Below are 18523 nucleotides of genomic sequence, written 5' to 3'. Positions count from 1 at the left end.
TGCACATTTGAGAACTTCTGTATCAGATGATCAGATTTCAGTATTCAAGAGACAGGAAAAAAAAGAGGGAGAGAAGGAAAACACATGTTGTTAACACCTTCCTACCAGGAAAGCCAAGAAACCAGCAAGTTCCAGCTGAGATACATGGGTTTATATAAACAAAACTTCCTGGGTCAGGTGCTCAGACCCCAAACTTCTTCAGAGGCTGAGCATGCATGCCAGCTTTTCCAAATAATTTTAAGGGATTTCTTCCCAACGTAATCAAAAAGATGCATCTGTGTGGCCTGGCACTGCCATTTTTATAATGAACTTTTTTCATCCTATATATGAAACTTAATTCATATAAACCAAGCCTAGGGTAACTGCAACTGAAACAGTAGTCAATTCAATAAGCTCAAAGATAATAAAAATAATCTCAAGCTCAAAATCTATTTACACCTGAAAGAAGACAGTTTTTCCACGCAAACTAAGATAAGGTCAGCTGCCAGTTCTGAGATCAGAGGAAAGCCTGAAATACAAAATAAGGGTCTCAAAGGTATGAATGACCAGCCTGTTCAACAAAACAGAAGATAGAAAATTGCAAAACAAAGTTTCAACAACAGACATCTGACCTCTGACCAAAAAGGACCTTTAACACTGATGGTATAAATTCCTGAAACTGTGCTGCCACACACCCAACATTTTCTATTTCCCAGCTGAGAATCCACCACCCTGAGTGTTTTTCCCTTCCTCTGCATCCTGCTGAAAATGTCCACTTCTCCACCCACATTTTTACCACATTGCCTGCCTTGAAAATTGGCAGACTTGAAAATGAAGAGAGGAATCTTTTTTCATCCTGTTTATAAACCTTCATATTTCAAGAAAGGCTCAGACAGCCAACAGTAGAGCCAGAAGAGCCTCCCAGACCTGTGCAAGGAGGAATAACTCATTTAGGACCTTATTAAAAGCAGAAAATTGAAAGGCAGATAACACACAGGCTCTGATACCCTTAGTAGAGAAGGAATTAGCAAATGTTTAACACCCACAGATGACAAAATAGTAACATACCATTACCATTAATGAAATAAACAACTGGCTGGTTAAGGTAATAATAGGTGTGAGTTTAAAAAATTGTCCTTATTTTCTTCTTTTGCAAAAATGGGGTGATAGCTACATATATTTGAAGTGGGGTTTCTGGGTACTCAGATTTCCATAGGACACAGACCTGCAATCCTGTCCTCGCCTAGCCTAAGAAAGAAGTGATCTCACAGGAGGCAGTGTGAAACCTGATCTTGAGCACATTACAGAATTTAAACTAGCAGTAATAAAACCAAACAGAAAACACCAGTCAGCACAGAAAAAATTTGGGAGTTATTGCTCTTCTTGAGAACTGGAGCAAAACTTACTTTTGTACAGGTCTCAAAACAGAGACAGACATCTATCTGATAGACTCCCCATGGATTTGTAATGTCTAAACTCAGGCCAAATCTACTTAATTGAGGTTTAGCAGGAATTTACCAATCTAGGAATCACTGCAGCTTTTTCCTTCTTCCCCACTGCAGCTTGTGCTTGTGCCTGGTAGCTTTCTGCTAACAGCTAAGAAGGTTAGCTGGTTTGACAGCTCTCCTTTTCAATCTCCTTGTTATTGGTAAGGAACTTTAAAGTTCAGGTTAATATTAAAGAGGCAGGTTTCCAACAACCAAATTTCAGCTGGAGTAATTCAGTACCAAAATCAGTTCTATACTTTAGTAACTCTTTCTCCTGAAAGAAGACTATAAAAATGGTGGGTTGCTCAGCAACAGCATAGTACTTTTCTTTTTGTCTTTAAATAGTAAAATAACCTGCACCAGCAAGATTTTCAGATGTTTCTGCTGACTTAGAATGAGAAATTCTGATTTAAATCCACCTACATCTAAAAACTGACACAAAAAAATAAAAATATTCACCAACTCTTCTCCCCTGCCCAAAGGGCAACTGCTTGTCAGATGGGCTGAAGAACAGAGCAACCAGACTGGACCTGGGGTGGCATATCTCTCCAGGGAGAGCAACAGATAATCTTCCACTTCTTCACCTTGAAAGTTTGTTCTATAAGAAAATAAATCCATCTTTTTGAATCAGGGAACACAAATTTTAAGAATTCTGTCACTCTGGAGCACTCCTCCTGTATCCATTACAATAATGGCTATATATTGCTGTTGGACTGCAAACTTGTCTGCTGGGCAGGTTGAAAGGGTGTAAAAGCAGTAACATAAAAGTCAGTAGGAATCCAGTTGCTCTGCAAAAAATAACTACAGACTTCACAATTGCTGCACTTTTAGAATGGAAGCACAGTTATGAACTCCTGTGTGAGACTGAGGATATTACACATGTACACTATTCATCATACAGAGCTGAGTGAACTGGTATCAGTACAAAACCAGTGACAGTTTTCATACTGCAGCTTCCTCTGAGCACACACAGACATGCAAACATGCCACATTCAGATTATCAGAGTGGGAACTCTGCCTTAAATTGTCTTTAAATAGGAATCCCAGGATCCTTCATAGCCCCCCATTAAAATTTGCCTCTTTCTCCAGTTTCTTAATAGAAGAAAGAAGTCATCCAGCATAATATCAAAAATTAATAAGTACAGCATGGTCATCTATTTTAGGGATATATTTTTCTCTTTTCTTCTAGAAAGTACATTAACCGAGTCTAACTTCAGTCCATCAGACAGCCTCCCAGTAAGCCTCATGCAACCACCCCAAGAACCCAGGCTGCTGGGGTTTGTTTCCAAAAGGAGAGAAGGAAAGCTTCATTTTTTATGAGGCTTCTAGGGGTCTTAGTCTGGAAATAGTTTAAAACCAAACTAACTAACAAACAAACCCCAGCAAAACCATGGAGAACTCACATAACATGATGATGGTCAAAAAACTCATTAAAGATGGGGTGGAGCAGAAGGCTGCTGTCACACCCCAAGAATTCCCTGACACTTTTAGCATCTACCTTTCTCGGCATCTCACTTTCTTTGGCAGTAATTTCTGCCGAATTCACAGAAAGAAGCATCGAACACATTAACTCACGGCCCCAGAGGGCCAAAAGGAAAATTGCATCACTTAGATGGTTTTATCTTCCTAAATTTTTGAAGGTCAGGAAGAAGCATTTCTTTCACAATTAGTGGATAAAACACTGAAATGCACATGGCACTGTTTTATTTATGAACCTTGACGAGTCCAACAAAACTGAAGAGACTTCGTGTTCCACTACTGGCAGGAGGGGTCCCTCTCTTCCCCTTCCAGGTTAAAAAGCATATTCTGGATACCTTCCTGGAAAGGGCAGGTGGAGGCCTCAGGTCCTCCTGGGACACGGGCATGTGTCTTTTGCCTCCTGCTCCCCACGATGAAGACTGACCAGGGGGTCACTACAGAAGAGACTGTGATGAGGGAAAGTCTCTATATTTATGAAGCATACTAAGGTCTCCTCCCTTCATTTTAGTGATTCTTTTAATTAAAAATATCCAAAGCGATATTGAATGGTGGCTTTTTTTCTTTCTTTTAATGTTTTGATCAGAAACAGGCACATGGGGACAGGACTAAAACATTTATGCCACTCTGGCCCCAACCTATATTTACATTTTAGCAAATCCTCCTCACCATTGTCCTCAAAACACTTATGCAGACCTTCACATTGCTATTGACTGCTCACAAACACCAGGGTATTACTTTGGTCCTCTGGCTGCATGACTCATTGCTTTTCTCAAGTCTTACTGTTCGCTGAACTGTGCTGCACAGACACCAAATCAAAAGAAAGCAAAGCACTGGGTGACACTGAAGCAGAATTCATCTTCAGCCTCAGAGTGGTTGACATCTTCCAGTGCACAGCACTGGCTTCAGCTCACATGGTCCTGTCATATTGTGCACTCCAAAAAGCCCACTTTGAACTGTGTTCTGCCGCTATAGTTACACATAAATCATACTACCTTACCATTAGACCCTTCATGGAAATACCCTATGCTTACAGCCCCAGAGAATTGGTATTTTCACTGGTGAGTAATTCAGCTTCCTAAGGGTGAACCAGGCAGCCAGGGCAAGGAGCTGCTCCAGAGAGACATGTGCTGCTCTGGTGCAAGGTCTCAGCACACATACATCCAGTGTGCAAAAGTCATTGGAATAAGGACAGCTTAGAGACATCCAGAACACAGCTCCCACACTTCAGGGCCCTGCCTGAAGCAGGTTTGCAACGTGCTGAGCATCCTCCCAGCAGCACAATGAAGCCTTGTATCCCCATTTCAGTCCCTGAGTCCACTCCTCTCCAGCTTTCAGTATCACTGCTATCATGACTCACAACAAGAACCAGACAATTCCTGCTAGTACAAAACTCTCTGAGCAAACATCTGGGCTGAGACTGACAGTCTCTAGGATATTGTGGCAAAAGCACAGCATGATCAACACAGGGGTATGTTATCATTCAACAGCAACTCTTCAAGCAGGTACCACTGCAGCATGTTTTCCCCCCAGCGGATGGCAATCATGCCATATTTTCTGTTTGCTCACGTGTCCTGACCCAAATTGTAGAGCTCACAAAAGCCCAACACACAATTTGATGATAGCACTTCAGCAGCAAAACAAGTGTGCTTTGAAAACACTTAAGCAGCTGAGTTTAAAAGAATTTTAAAAACCTTAAAAGTGGAAATAAAAACTTGAATCAATATTTGAAAACAAAGCAGCCTGGAATTTCTCTCAAAAAAATCTTATTCTTAGCACAAGGGGGTGCAACACGGCCAGCTGAACAATTTTCCAAATATATTTTAGGAATAAAGCTTACTTTCACACAGGCATCGTATCTTAAGGAAGCAATTGAAAGCTAATATATGTGACAGAGACCAACCATGAGGGTTAGAAGCAACTAAAGATGCTCTTCCACAAGTTGCCTGGAGAGCAAAACATCTCCAAATGATATGACTTCTTAGCAGACACACCATACTTGAGACCAGGTTTTATCTGTCACTTAGAGACCAGTGGGTGATGAGTATTCAGGTCACACACACACACCTCTTCTGCAGCAACCCACAGCACAACTATTCATGTGATAAACACCCACGTCACAGCAGAAGCCAGAGGCAATGAATAATGCAGGAGATCCTCTCTACCACATATCATACCCATGGGATATGGAGGCAGCATTTTAGCTTAAGTCATCCTTCCCCCTCCAGGGTGCAAGCATGCTCTTTAGTAATTCCCTCTCCACCTCAGGTTCTGCATATACATTAACAAGTCAAACCCAGCAAACCAGGACAAGTAGTTACAGAAGAAATAGGGACACTAACAGAAATGCAATACACCCTCTCACAAGATCACATTAAAATACTTCATCATCTGCTCAGCTCAAGAGCTCCACAAACCAGCAACCGTTTCCCCAGAAAGGTAGTCCTTTGTTGACACTTCCCAAGAGATGCACTTTCTCACCATTAAGACAATAATTTCTCAAAGCATTAGCTAAACTAGGATAAATTAAAATGGAGCCACACTCAGCCTTCACTTGTAACTCTGCCTGAATGAGGCCAGGTTATTGAATGTGCACTGCAAAGCTGAAAGAAAATCTGAATTTGCAAGTCACCTCCTTTTCAAAAAGGCATTATGACCTATGCTTTAGGCACAAATTCTCCCAGTAACTCACTTAAGTTATTAATTCCTATTCTGAATACAATTATCACTGTATAATTCTCTACAACCCCCCTTGATATTCTCCAGTACTTTCCACAGCTTATGCTGCACACACCAAAGTGCTCCATCTTAGAGCATCCTTGAGACCCACCATATCAGGGCAAGTCACAGAGATAACAGATATCATGACACAAAGCACTTGGTAATGCCAGCTTGACTTCTCTGGCACACTCTGCCTTTCAGCATCCTGCTTAATCAACCACTCTGCCAGCACGCCTGGCCTTCACAGCTTTTGCTGGGCACCCACTCATGCTGAAAATTTAATGTGCCATTAGAAGGGTGTCTTTGTCTCACATCTCAGTTGCTGTATGCTATTTCTTGCACATTATTTTCATATACCCAAGAAAACCTGTATAGGAAAGCTTATCTAGCAAGAGACCACATTGCATTCATTAATGTCCCGGCAGACTTTCAGACTACATGCTTAAAATAACTGCACCAAAAAAAAAACAAAAAACAAGACAGAATAAACACTCACATCTCTCTTCAGTTTTAGTCATAATTAATTTTAATGATGCTGTTACAAGACTTCATAATTTCAGCTTCAAAGCCAGCTAAAAGTCAGTAAAGAATTTCTAACTTCAACACGTACTAACAGAAATCATACTGATTCTGCACACCAGGGCAACATATTCAAACCTTTTTTGCCTATATGTGCTTAGTTGTAAAAAGAGATCATCTCATCTACCTTACAAGCCTCTCTGTCAAGTCTGGTTTGCGGTGGGACAAAGTTAAAAAAAAAAAAAAATACAGCACATTTTTGCCCTACAGTAGAAGATCTCATGCAAGCCTATGAAAGGTTTGGAACAGACCATTACGTACCTGCTTAGTAGAATTAAGGCAGAACCACTATTAGAAGTAGCTGTCAAATCTGTGCTATCTCCATCACCTGAAATATAACAACTGTTGGGGTTTTGGGGACTTTTGGGTTGCCCTTTTGTTTGGTTTGTTTTTTTAACAAAACAGGGTCAGCTAGTACTTGGAATTATTTCTTGCTCAGAAGAACTGGTAGTTAACAGAAAAAATCCTTAGTTAGCTTATTCCTTTATTAATCATCATTGCTGGTGAGCTGACTCACTATCTAGGGTCGATCTCTTAAGGAAGCAAAAATATTTTATTAAATTTTTTTTTTACTTAACACTACAGTTCTAGTGCTATGCATTATTTTCTCAATTCACTACCTCTGATAGGGAGAACTATTAATGGTGCAATCACCTGATGAAAAGAATGAGATTAATTTTCCAATCATCTTCGAAAAACACACTCACATTCTTCCTACTGTCTTAAAATCTGCTATGAGGCTAAAATCTCTTACCTAATACATTTACTGTTTTGACTGTCTTTTTTTTTTAACCAACTTGAGGCCTCTAATAGAAGAGATCCTGCAGTTTCTCCTGAGAAAATGATAATTAGCTATTCTAGAAACAACAGAAAAAAATACTTTTTCCAGGGAAGAGAAATTAGAAAGATAGAAGATACAAACTCATCAGCTATAGAAAGGTCAAGAGAACCACTACCTAAAGAAAAAAACCTCAAAGAATGGCTGTCACATGACAAGAAATTTGGTACTTACATACCAGACAAGTAAATCCTGTATCTTACATTTGCTTCCTGCATGGACCAATGACTTCCCATTGTTCTCAGGATAACTCAGACTGCAGAACAGCGTTAACTACACCTTTACCCAAAATTACACAAAGCTTTCCTTTACCATCCCATTGGCTTCAAGAGTTTATTCCCCTAAGTTTAGCCATATTCTACCCTGCAACATGCAAGCATACTCTTAATTAATTTGAAAAATCTTTTCCAACAATTGCAGACAAATTATCAGATCCAAACAACCACATGCCCCAAGACCATGATCAACAATTCTACTTAAAAAAAAAAAAGCATTTTTCAGTAACAACTTCTGCTCATGTATGATTACACATCCAAGAACTACAATGCATGCTCACAAGTCTGATGTGGCAATTACTCATAAAATAAAAAAATAAAAATCAAATATTGATTAGGAAGCTTTTCCAAAAGACAACCACTTTAAAAGTGGTTTATTTAACAGAAGAGCAACAGTAAGACCACAGAACAATTATTAGTTAAATTGCTTTGCCCAAAATATGTTCATTTATGTTCTTTCCAAGGTCTCCACTCCTAAGGTTTTAAGACCTAGATTTTTATTAGCAAGTGTTGTCTTTGTGTTATTTTTTTAAAATAAGCTCATACACATGAGAAGCAGCTATGTCTGTATATTAAATCAAAAAGGCTTTAAATTAATTTCCTCTTGAATCAAAAGGAAATTTTCCTACAGGACATCACACACTTAATTAAGCAGCCAAATGGTTATATTTACACATCATGTCAATACTAAAAAGTCAAACAACAGAAACTAAGGTTTCACTGCAATATTGCAGAGTCCTCAGTAAAATTGCCTGCACATTGCTAAACCACTTTCCTTAAAAGACAGGAATGCCACCTCAGAACAGACCTGATCTAAGCAGCTGTTACCAGATGCTCCAAATGGAAGCAATAAAATTCCCTAATAATTCCTAACTAATGATATTGCCTTGCTCCTGCTCACTTAGATCCCTATAATTTCTGACTATGAATTAAAACCTCCCGTCATCCCTTTGTTTTATCTAAGGCCTCAATTCCAGAGAATCACATTCATGCAGAACCATCCATGTCAGTAAGAAACCAAGAGGCATCACATATAACCACAGTGAGAGGAATCTCACCTCTCAACACTGTGCACCCAAATTGATTTTAAGACAGAATAAGAAGCAGGGATTTTTCCCCCCAAAGACTGCCCTGGTTGTGCACTGCAGTGCTTTGTCCTAGCATCCTGATTTCAAGAATGCCAGCTATGTTTAGCATTTTGCTTGGAGGTACTGCAGGAATCTAGGGTCAGCAGTAGCCACAGGTGGTCAAATTTACTCAAAACAGTTAAGTTAATCAGTACAGCAAAAAAATGTAACCTCTTGAAGGGACACAGCAGGACTGGATAGCTTCCAAAACGTGGACTGATAAAGACTAGAAGCTGGCTTTGACAGGAGAGTTCTGGGGCTGTCTATGTATTGATCCGCTCTGGTTAAACTGTGACAAAAGATGTAAAGTATGAAATCAAAAAGAAGGTGCTCTACAACAGGAAGCAAAGCATATGATAGAACAAATTGAACTGAAATGCTGATAAAGGTCTTGGGGAGGCGTCCAGTAAATCAAAAGAAATTTAGCCACTGATTTCACTGAACCTAGATTGAGGTCTGTACCACAACTGAAAAATAAAATTCAAAACCCTTTGTAGTGTAAAAGTACTTTTCCTCACAGGTCACCTCCAAGAGGTCTTGGAACTTGTTAGTGTGCAAGTGCAGAATTACAGCTCTAGGAAACAAAATTACTGACCAGTCACACCATGTTTGAACACATACAGCTGAAACGGGACCACCTGAAAGTCAAAACCATTAAAATTCTCCATCAGACCCTTCAAAACCTAAATGGTGCCAGAAATGGCTAGAAAGCAGTATGCAAAGTAAGCATCTACAATCTCTGCTGAAGTCACAAATGGCAAGAACAATAACTCCCATTGTTTCCAGCTTACCCACCTAGGAAGCTGGTTATTCTCAGAGCTACTGAGGGAGAACTAGCAGAATCAAGACTTCCTGTCGGAGATAAGAGTGTGTATGTTTATATGCATATGTATAAGTATGCATGTGAATGGACACAGGCACACATTTTAGATGCCTGCAAGACCAGCTAACTCTATTTAAAATTAACTTATTCCCATAGTTAAAAGCAACAGTGAAATTTAGTATTATAATTAAGCTCAGTATAAACTTGAAATATGTAAAAACAAGAGCTGGAGCTGCTCATGTAGGCAGAACTTAAACAGAGTCCTGGAGTAAACAAGTTAAAATCCACGTATGAACAGGCAGTGCTCACAAGGAATCATTTAATGTACAATCAGCTGCAGAAAGTAAGAGTCAGAGTTGCTGTTCCCCAGCCAGCAGAGTGATGGTAACTGTAGTTTTACATCTACACTGATTTAAGCCGACTGTCCCTTCCAGCAGCACTTGGCCTTTAGACTGGTTCCACCACCTCATCACAGACACATGGTGTCCTGGGTTGAGGTGTATTCTATTACCATCCTCATGAGCTGTTGAAATCAGGTGGGGCAGTGTTTTCCTTGCCTCCTCCCCCCAGACTATCTTGCTGTTGATGGCCCATCATTGTCCTGCTGCATGACTCAGAGATAACTCCCTCCGGACTATCTTCTGTTAACGAGCCTAATCAACACCTGGCCTCATGACTCATTACCTCATTGTGAGATGCTCCACCCAGAGGGAGGAACCAAGCATCCCATCATGGATATAACTGGGACTCTGAGCATCAAAGGGACGGGCTCCACTGGATTTCCAGAGGACAGGAGCTACACAGCCACCGCTGGACTTTCTGAGGAAGAGCAGACCCCTTCTACTACAGGATCACCACTTCAGAGGATTGCAGCCACCATTCCACCAGACTGCTACCACTACCCTGCCTAATAGGGATTCAGGTTGTATCTTGGCTCTGTCAGTGTTTTCTTTTACTTTCTTTTCCTTTCTTTAATTTCCATTAAATTGTTATTCTGACTTGGTGCCTCTCACTGGTTTATTTTCAAACTAGTACACATGGTCACAAAGATGCATCTCCTTTGAGGGATTTGTTTTCAGCTGGGTCCTCCAATTAATCTGCTTGGACAGGGGGCCAGAAGAATGCCAGGGATGAGGTGATGGTATGCTGTAATAGCTTGAAGAAGATGGACTGACACCCTTTAACAGTTGCTGCTAACATTTTTTAAAATGTTAATTTTGGAGCAGTCAAAAGTGATGTGAAACCATGCCCATAATCTTTCACAATGTCTTTGAATTTCATTGAAAGATTCACATCTGGCACATGTGACAGGCCAGGAGCACGGCCAGCACTAATGGTTTGGATGACACATGTAGCCAGTGTTCTCAAATCTTCTCTGCCCCCTCTGTTCTTTAAGTATTGTTTAAATATAGAAGAGTGAAAAAAATAAAAAAAGAAATTTAATTGGGATCATATCGGAAGCTTACAGAAATCCACACATCCTGATCTAATTTCAGCACAGCCAGATAGATCATCCTCATTCTCTGCAGGAGGATGAATAGCTGATACAGGGACAGACCTGCTCCTTGCAACCTGGGAAGGAAAGGGAAGGGTAATCCCAGCACCAGTCATGCAAAAGCCCCCTCCAAGGATCTAGAAGCTTCTGGCATTTGCTGCCCACAGTAGCAAGCATTTTAAATGAAATACCTTTTGTCAGAAACATCAGCCAGGCTGGGCAATACCCAGAAGGCTGCGAGCTTTGGCAGATGCAGGAGACAGAGTACAACAAACAGCCACCTGGTTTCACTTGGAGAAACATCATGCAAGTCCCCATACACTGGATGCCATACACAGATATGTTTTCTGCTCAGAGAAACATTAATCTGACAGAGGTGACAGTGCTCCTGCAAATTGAACAGTTTATGCAACAGTTGCGACAGTATTAGAGTAGAAACAAAGACAACTGAGGGGAAAACCTTGTTCATAGCAGTAATTAGCAGAAAAAACGGTTCCAAATTAAATCAGTGGGGCTAGGATTCTGCACCCTGTATTCATAACTAAGACCATGGGGCTTTTTGCATTTCTTTTCAATTACATATCCGTTTGGCCAGGTATTTATAAAATCTTTAGAGAGATCAAAGTACAAATAAATATTTTTAAAATATCATTTTCCATATAATATACCAAGACAGATGTGTATTTTAAAACCTGGTTTGAGAGGATGCCTTAAAATTCTCAGCATGTTCATGCCAGTTGCCACCTGCCATCTGATCTCCTGGCATATTTATTACCAATTATCTTTCCAAGTCATCCTGTTTCTGTCTGTACTTTTAACAAGCAGCTTGTGAACTATCTTAAAGATAGTCTGCTAAAAGAAACAAAAAAAATCAAACCTATTTCTACTTACAAAAAAAAAAATATTCCATAATTCCTATAGCACAGGCTATACAGCTGCTGTATGTTTAAACCTTAACAAAGTGGATTTTTTAAAAAACAGTTATTGCTATTCAGCAAGTATTCCTATAACACAGGTTTTGCTGCTCATTTTTTTGCAAGATCACTGTTACAAAGCAGCGGAGAATACTTTTAAAAGCTCACCACACTCAGTGAAATATTACTCCAGAAGATAAAGTCCTAATTAGGGATACCAGTATGCAAAACTCACACTGTGGAGGTCATTGACTGGCAGCAGACCATTAGATTATTATACCCTTCTTTGTTGGTCATCTTACAGGCACATAAAGAATTATGCTTAAATTTAACACAGTTCTGATGTGGCTGGTACAGTCAGAAAAAACACAGCCTCCAAACCTAAGAGAATGAAGTAGCTAGGTTACGGCAGACCAGGGTATCTGACTACAGTGCTGTAGTACTGACCCAGTTCTGTGAATCCTGACAACTAGGAAAGAAAGAGATTGAGCTTTGTATAAGCTAAGTAAAGATTTCTATTGTGATGGCTTAAATAAAACAGAGCCCAAAAGAGCAAATAAATGTTACCCAAGTCATTTGGCATGTTTGCTCTTGTCTCAGGTGCAAGGACAGCAACCCTCCCAGACCGGAGACAGCATTTCCTTGCCAGGGTCATGTCCACTTCCCCCCTTGGTAAAGAACACTTTCAAATAATTTGAATTCTGCCATTGGCCTTGTTTCAGCGTATGTTGTAATGTCTTATTTGTAATTACTTATGCTTCTCAAAAATGGAGAGGCTATCAGGTAATAAAATATTACCCCAAGCCATCTCTTCTCTTCAGTAATTTTGAGACAGATGAATGCTGACATTAAAACAACCACAAAGATTTCTGAAGGGATAACTTTTAAAGAAAACGACAATCCTCTTTTCCCTCAAATTAGAATATTTTGTTCCAAAGCCAGGTCTCTGTGGGGGGGACTGACATTGGCTGGACACCAGGTGCACACCAAAGCTATTATATCACTGATCTCCTCAACTGGACAGGGGATAGAAAGCTCCTGGATTAAGATATGGACAGGGAGAGAGAAACTTCACCAATTAACCACCATGGGCAAAAAAATCTCCACTTGGGGAAATTAATTTAATTTATTGCCAATCAAATCAGAGTTGGGTACTAAGAAATAAAAATCAAATCATCAAACACCTTCCCCCAATCCTTCCCTTCTTCCTGGGCTTAACTTTACTCTCATTTTCTCTACCTCCTCCCCACAGCGGCACCAGGGGACTGGGAATGTGGGCTGCAGTCAGTTTACCACATTGTCTCTGCTGCTCCTTCCGCAGAGAAGGTCTCCTCACACCCTTCCCCTGCTCCAGCACAGGGTCTCACCCACAGGAGACAGCACCCCACAAACTTCTCCAACCTGAGTCCTTCCCAGGAGCTGCTCTTCTTCATGAACTGCATGGGTCCCTGTCCACAGGGCACAGGCTGCTCCAGCATGGGTCCTTCACAAGGTCACAAGTGCTATCAGCAAACCTGCTCCAGAATGGGCTTCTTTCTCCATGGGTCTACAGGTCCTGCCAGGAGCCTGCTCCAACACGGGCTTCCCACGAAGTCACAGTCTCCTTCAGGTGCCTACATGCTCCAGCATGGGGTCTTGCATGGGCTGCAGGTGGATCTCTGCTCCATTGTGGACCTCCATGGGCTGCAAGGGCACAGCCGCCTTACCAAGGGCTGCAGAGGAATCTCTGCTCCAGCACCCAGAACACCTCCTCCCCCTCCTTCTGCACTGGCCTTGGTGTCTGCAGAGCTGTTACAGGTATTCTCACTCCTATCTTATACTTGCTACTGGTGTTGCAGAGAGTTTTTACACTCTTATATCTGCTATCCCAGAGGTACTACCACCATCACTGGTGGACTCAGCCTTGGCCTGTGGTGGGTCCCTCTTGGAGCTGACTGGAATTGGCTTTGTCAGACATAGTGGCAGCTCCTGGAAGCTTCCACAGAAGCCACCCCTGTAGCCCTCCACTACCAAAATCTTGCCATGCAAACCCAATACAGGCACACAGAGGCCCAAGGTGCTGCCAGGCCTCCCCAGCAGCCGAGGCTGTGGCCAGTAACCACATTTGCCTTTTCCTGCCCTTCCTGAACTCCAGTGCCATCCAACAAGTGAGAAGCCAAACTGTATGTACACTGCAAATACTCTAGCCAACTGTTTTAAAACTTTATTATTAAACAAAGGGCATCTGCCTGTAAATACAAATACACAACATAGCAGTCTGCCCTTTCCAAATATATGCTGCATTTTCTCCAGCTGAGAGGAAAGGGTTGATTTTAAATAGTGACCAAAAATGTTTACCATTTTTCAGTCTAAAAGCACAACTATTGTTTTGCAATTAACATCAATTTGCTGATGCACAAAACACGACCAACTTAGTCAAAGGCTGTCTTTGCCTGACAAAGACACAAAGTAACAGATGTTAAAAACACTGTATTGCCTTTGCATGTTCAGAACAAATGCACTTCCTTAAAAAAAATAACTGTTTAAAATTCTTTTCTTCCAGTTTGTCTATTATGCCAGCAAAGCTTATTCTAAATGTTACTGAGTGAAGTAACATCTAGAAACTGTATCTAAAGAAATCTCTCACACAAACACACACATGGTTTCACTGCAGACACTCCCCACGACACAGAGTAGCTTATTCACCAGTACATAGATACAGTAGGGCCCTGTCCACAGTAAAGGTGGTAATCAAGTCCTATATAAAAAGAAAAAGTGATGGTGATTACTGGAGGAAATGAAACATAAGAACAGTGATTAAAGTTGGGAAAAGACAGATGCTTTAGAGGTTTTAAACAAGTGATTTTATTTCACCTGATAGTGCTGAAAGATCAGATTCTTCTTTTGCACTTAAAACCTGCTTCTCAACCCTCTATCTCTTGTTCAGAGATGTACTTTTAGCAAGGATTATGTTGCCTTTATTTGCACAATAAGGGAGAACATCAGAAATTACAATAAACCTCAGACTTCCTTAGGCTGAACCACCCACATTCAATTACAGTAAAAGGTAAACACTTACAATCATACAGCTGTATTAAGATCCAACTTATGCAATATGAGCATCTGTATTTATTTTTTTACCTATCAGCTGAACCAGTGTCATTTACAAGATTTCTTTAAATATTAAGCTCGTGAAAAATCATAGCGGAGGCTAAACACAGAGTAACAGCACAGAGATCTAGATTTTATTTCACTAGTTACAGTGAGAGGGGCCTTATACAAATTAGTTAAGCTCATAGTAGGGTCATTTACAAGCCTACTTAAAATCACAACCACCACATGTAATACCTGTGATTTCTTGACAGGTGTCTTAGAACAACCTAGAGGAGAGAACCTGTAACACCCTCTACAAGTGTATTAGTAACTTGTTTTGATGCTTGGAGACCCTCCACTGAAGTATAACCTGTGCACAAAACACAGAGCTGGAGGAGTTCTCTCCATGATTTCCAAACCAGAGGACTATAGCAAGATCCAAAAAAGGGACAAACCAGTAAAGGAGACATGAAATGACACAAAGAAAAACGAAGTGACCCATTACTCACAAATAAAGCTATCTCAACAATCATTGGAGACTCAAGACTAACCATTCTCATGCCACAGCCCCTGCAAGATAAGACAGATCTTCAGGAACTCAGCCCAACCTGCCCACACTAGGCAGTCAAATTGAGTGAAGAATCTACTTTCACCTACTGCTACAATTTAGCATCTTCTATATTCTTAACTCCTGATTTCCAAGAAAGTCTGCAAAACATATCCAGAGTCAGTGACAAAAGATAATATGCAAGTACACACTATTACCAGTAAAACTAAGGTACCCTGTTATTTTGTGCTCTTATGGTTTCCTTCATTTCTGGCAAAGGTATAACCCTTTACAACAAAACAAACAAAAAGCAGCTATATATAGATTCCTTGTTTTAAGTGATAAACAAAGCAGCAATTTAAGCTAGCTAATGACAGGACAAATCTATTGTAAAACTTCAACATTCCAAGGAATAAGAATAAACAAGTAATAAATACCCCCACTTGAATGAAGCCCAAAGTTAATATTAGGATAAATCTTAACTCACAGAAAATCCAAGGGTCTATAAATGGTCCTGACCTCAATGCATTTCTTCTAAAGCAATCCTTTTAGCTGCTCTGTTTGGTGGAACACAGCTATGAACAACCAGAGGCTGAACAATTTACAAAATTCAAGATAATGTATATATCTGAGTAAGTGACTGGACCATGTAAGGAGCTACAACTTTCCTAACAGAGATAGTCTTTAAGTAACTACTGCACGAGCTCACTAGTGCTCAACACAGCAATCCACAGGAGCAATTTCCCTCAGCAAGATGTCTCAAAACAGGCCACGTTTAATCCTCATTCATTTTACGACACAGGTTGAATTGTGAGCAAACATGAAGCAAATGAAGCCAACTTCTTGGTTTAGATGAAGAAAGCGTAAAGACAGTGCAAGACTGATCAATTGTTAAGGCATCATGAATCACACTCTCCCCTTAGCAGCTGCAGGAGAAGCTGCTTGGTATCCTTCAGGAATAACCAAATCCTTACACAACAGGACCTACAATTACTAAATAACTATCAACAGGCTTGTTGACCGTTAAACAACTATCTACTTGTACAGGCTTTTCAAAAGCATCTAACACTGGTACAAAGTCCTGTGAAAGGATAAATCTTTCATGGAGAAAGCGAAAGACCTGAGCTCACGCACATCTTGTTCTCTCTGGAGATGCTGCTGCTGCAGTATCCCACTTCCAGGCCCAGCTATCAGAGGAGCTGTCAGCGTGATGACTGATTTAACCCCCACACTAGCTGCAGCAGTCTTCCACAGCACAGAAGCTTTATACTGCCGATGCCTATGCTGGGGAAGTATTAGAAACATTTATTCTCAAAGTCCATTCATGCTTTGCAGCATTTTCTTTTCTGACAGATGTCTGATGTCTGCAAAACTCAAGGCCAAACTAATGTCAAAGGTCCTCAGGCTGGCAGTGGCACATAATGAACAAGGAAATTGCACCATGTAACTACAACAGGATAATTAGTGTCTATTTACTTTGTCAGAGGAACACAAACAGGGTGAGTAAAATAGGCTCAGTAACCACTTTGCTGCTGGAGGTTCTGTAGAGGCAAGAGGCAATTTCTCGCAGCATTGTCTCTTGAGAGCATGCAGCAGAGGTCAGCTGCTTCCTCACCACACCTGAAAGGAAACCCAAAGGACTAACACCTCTGGGAATTCACACCCACAACACAGGCATAAAACATGCAACATCTGACTGAGGCACAGATCAGAAACAACAGCAATGGCAACACACAGCAAGATATTAAGCATTCAGGAGAAGAAAGCTGCGTTTTTACCTTCTATGAAGTGCTGAATGGAGAATAATACCCACTACTGCATTTCATGCCTGTCTTCAATTTGGGTAATTCCAGTTAGCAAGATAGATCTCTTCCCAATCGCAAGAAACTCCTGCTGTTTCTGAAAAAATAAAATCCAATGCACCCAAAAATCCAACATCACTGTGCCCTGTGAAACAACAGAACTACACAAGTTTTGCTCCTCTGCAACAAACAGATCCTTCTCCCCTTTCATTAGAAATGCTTTAGTTTAGATTTCCAGACTGCTTCTGTTCAGCAGGGTTCCCAATTACCTGGTGGGCTCAGCATATCCTGAGCCTCCCAGACCATGGGAAGCTCAGGGGAACTTTCTCTCACACCCCCTGATCTTCCTCTTCCTGCTCTGGCACCCTTTCAAGGAGCCTCCACAGGGAGTAGGGTGATTCCAGGCAGTGTATTTAACTCACACTTAGTGATACATAAAATCAAGCCACAGCACTGGCTGATGTTTCACATCACACAACATGTGGGGGGAAAAAATCCCACAAAACAAACTAAAAGAATAAGGATAGCCTCTTCCAACAGTAACTCACTGGCATAGCTGCAATATTAATTTTCATTTTACTCAAATCCATTAGGCTAGAAGGATGCTCTTTGGTTTATGAGAACGCTTCTCCCAGTGTACCCAAACAGCTGAAGTTCCTTCTCAGCAGTGTTCCAAACTGAATGGATTGCATACAGCTGCAAGGCTGCAAAGCTGGGTGATTTCACTTTACACTCCAAGTTGTGGCAATTAAAAAATAAACAAATACAGAAAAAAGCAGTATTGTCTCTCTGAAAGCAGCATAACTCCACCTCTCCATTCAACACTATGCTAAGGCATGTCCTGTGTACTTGGACATGGCCCGTGAGTACTGCCAAGTATCACACTGACCTTCCCTGCCCCCACTGAAGCCAGAAGCTGGGGATTTTAAAATTTTCACCTTATTTTCCAACATTCAGTCTAGCAATTCTGGGCTCTTCTGTGAATCTCTGTTCCTTTGAAAAGGGGAACATAGAAGAGATAATAGCTACAAGTTGGCAAACACCATATATAAACCAGAAATCCAAAAAAAAAAGCATCTATTAGTTTGCAGCTGAATTTGTTTCAAATGCAATTAAGTGTATTTTAAGCTACATATTATATTTGTGCTCTAAATTATAATTACTTGGGTAGCTTAGGTACAACACAAACCAAGTGTTGTAAGTAAATCCAACTTTTCTTTATCATATTATGCCTTAGTGAGAGCTCTCTTCAATTTTGAGGAGTTAGTACAGGAAAAGAAATGCAACACCATATTAGCACAAATGTAAGAAAATAACTGCTTAGCTAAAATTCCACCATCTACTGTTTTTGCAAGCATCTAAAAACACAGCCAACAGTCACTAGAATT

The 18523-nt window shown here is 40.7% G+C and overlaps 1 protein-coding gene across 12 annotated transcripts in view; it reads right to left on the bottom strand.

Moving 5' to 3' along the window:
* APBB2 (amyloid beta precursor protein binding family B member 2) overlaps positions 1–18523 on the bottom strand; it is a 166993-nt gene that overhangs the window by 113192 nt on the left and 35278 nt on the right. Inside the window, exon 3 of one of the 12 annotated variants that reach the window (XM_069014217.1) lies at positions 17112–17232. The exons of 10 other annotated variants lie outside the window; for them this stretch is intronic. The gene's annotated coding sequence lies outside the window, so the exon portion shown is untranslated. Of the gene's footprint in view, positions 1–9614; positions 9633–17111; positions 17233–18523 lie in introns of those variants that run through there. One more of the 12 variants, XM_069014222.1, reaches the window with a different exon arrangement.

The sequence above is a fragment of the Aphelocoma coerulescens genome, chromosome 4 (genome assembly GCF_041296385.1).
Source record: "Aphelocoma coerulescens isolate FSJ_1873_10779 chromosome 4, UR_Acoe_1.0, whole genome shotgun sequence".
Taxonomy (NCBI): domain Eukaryota; kingdom Metazoa; phylum Chordata; class Aves; order Passeriformes; family Corvidae; genus Aphelocoma; species Aphelocoma coerulescens.
This window is presented reverse-complemented; position numbering and strand designations above follow the sequence as displayed.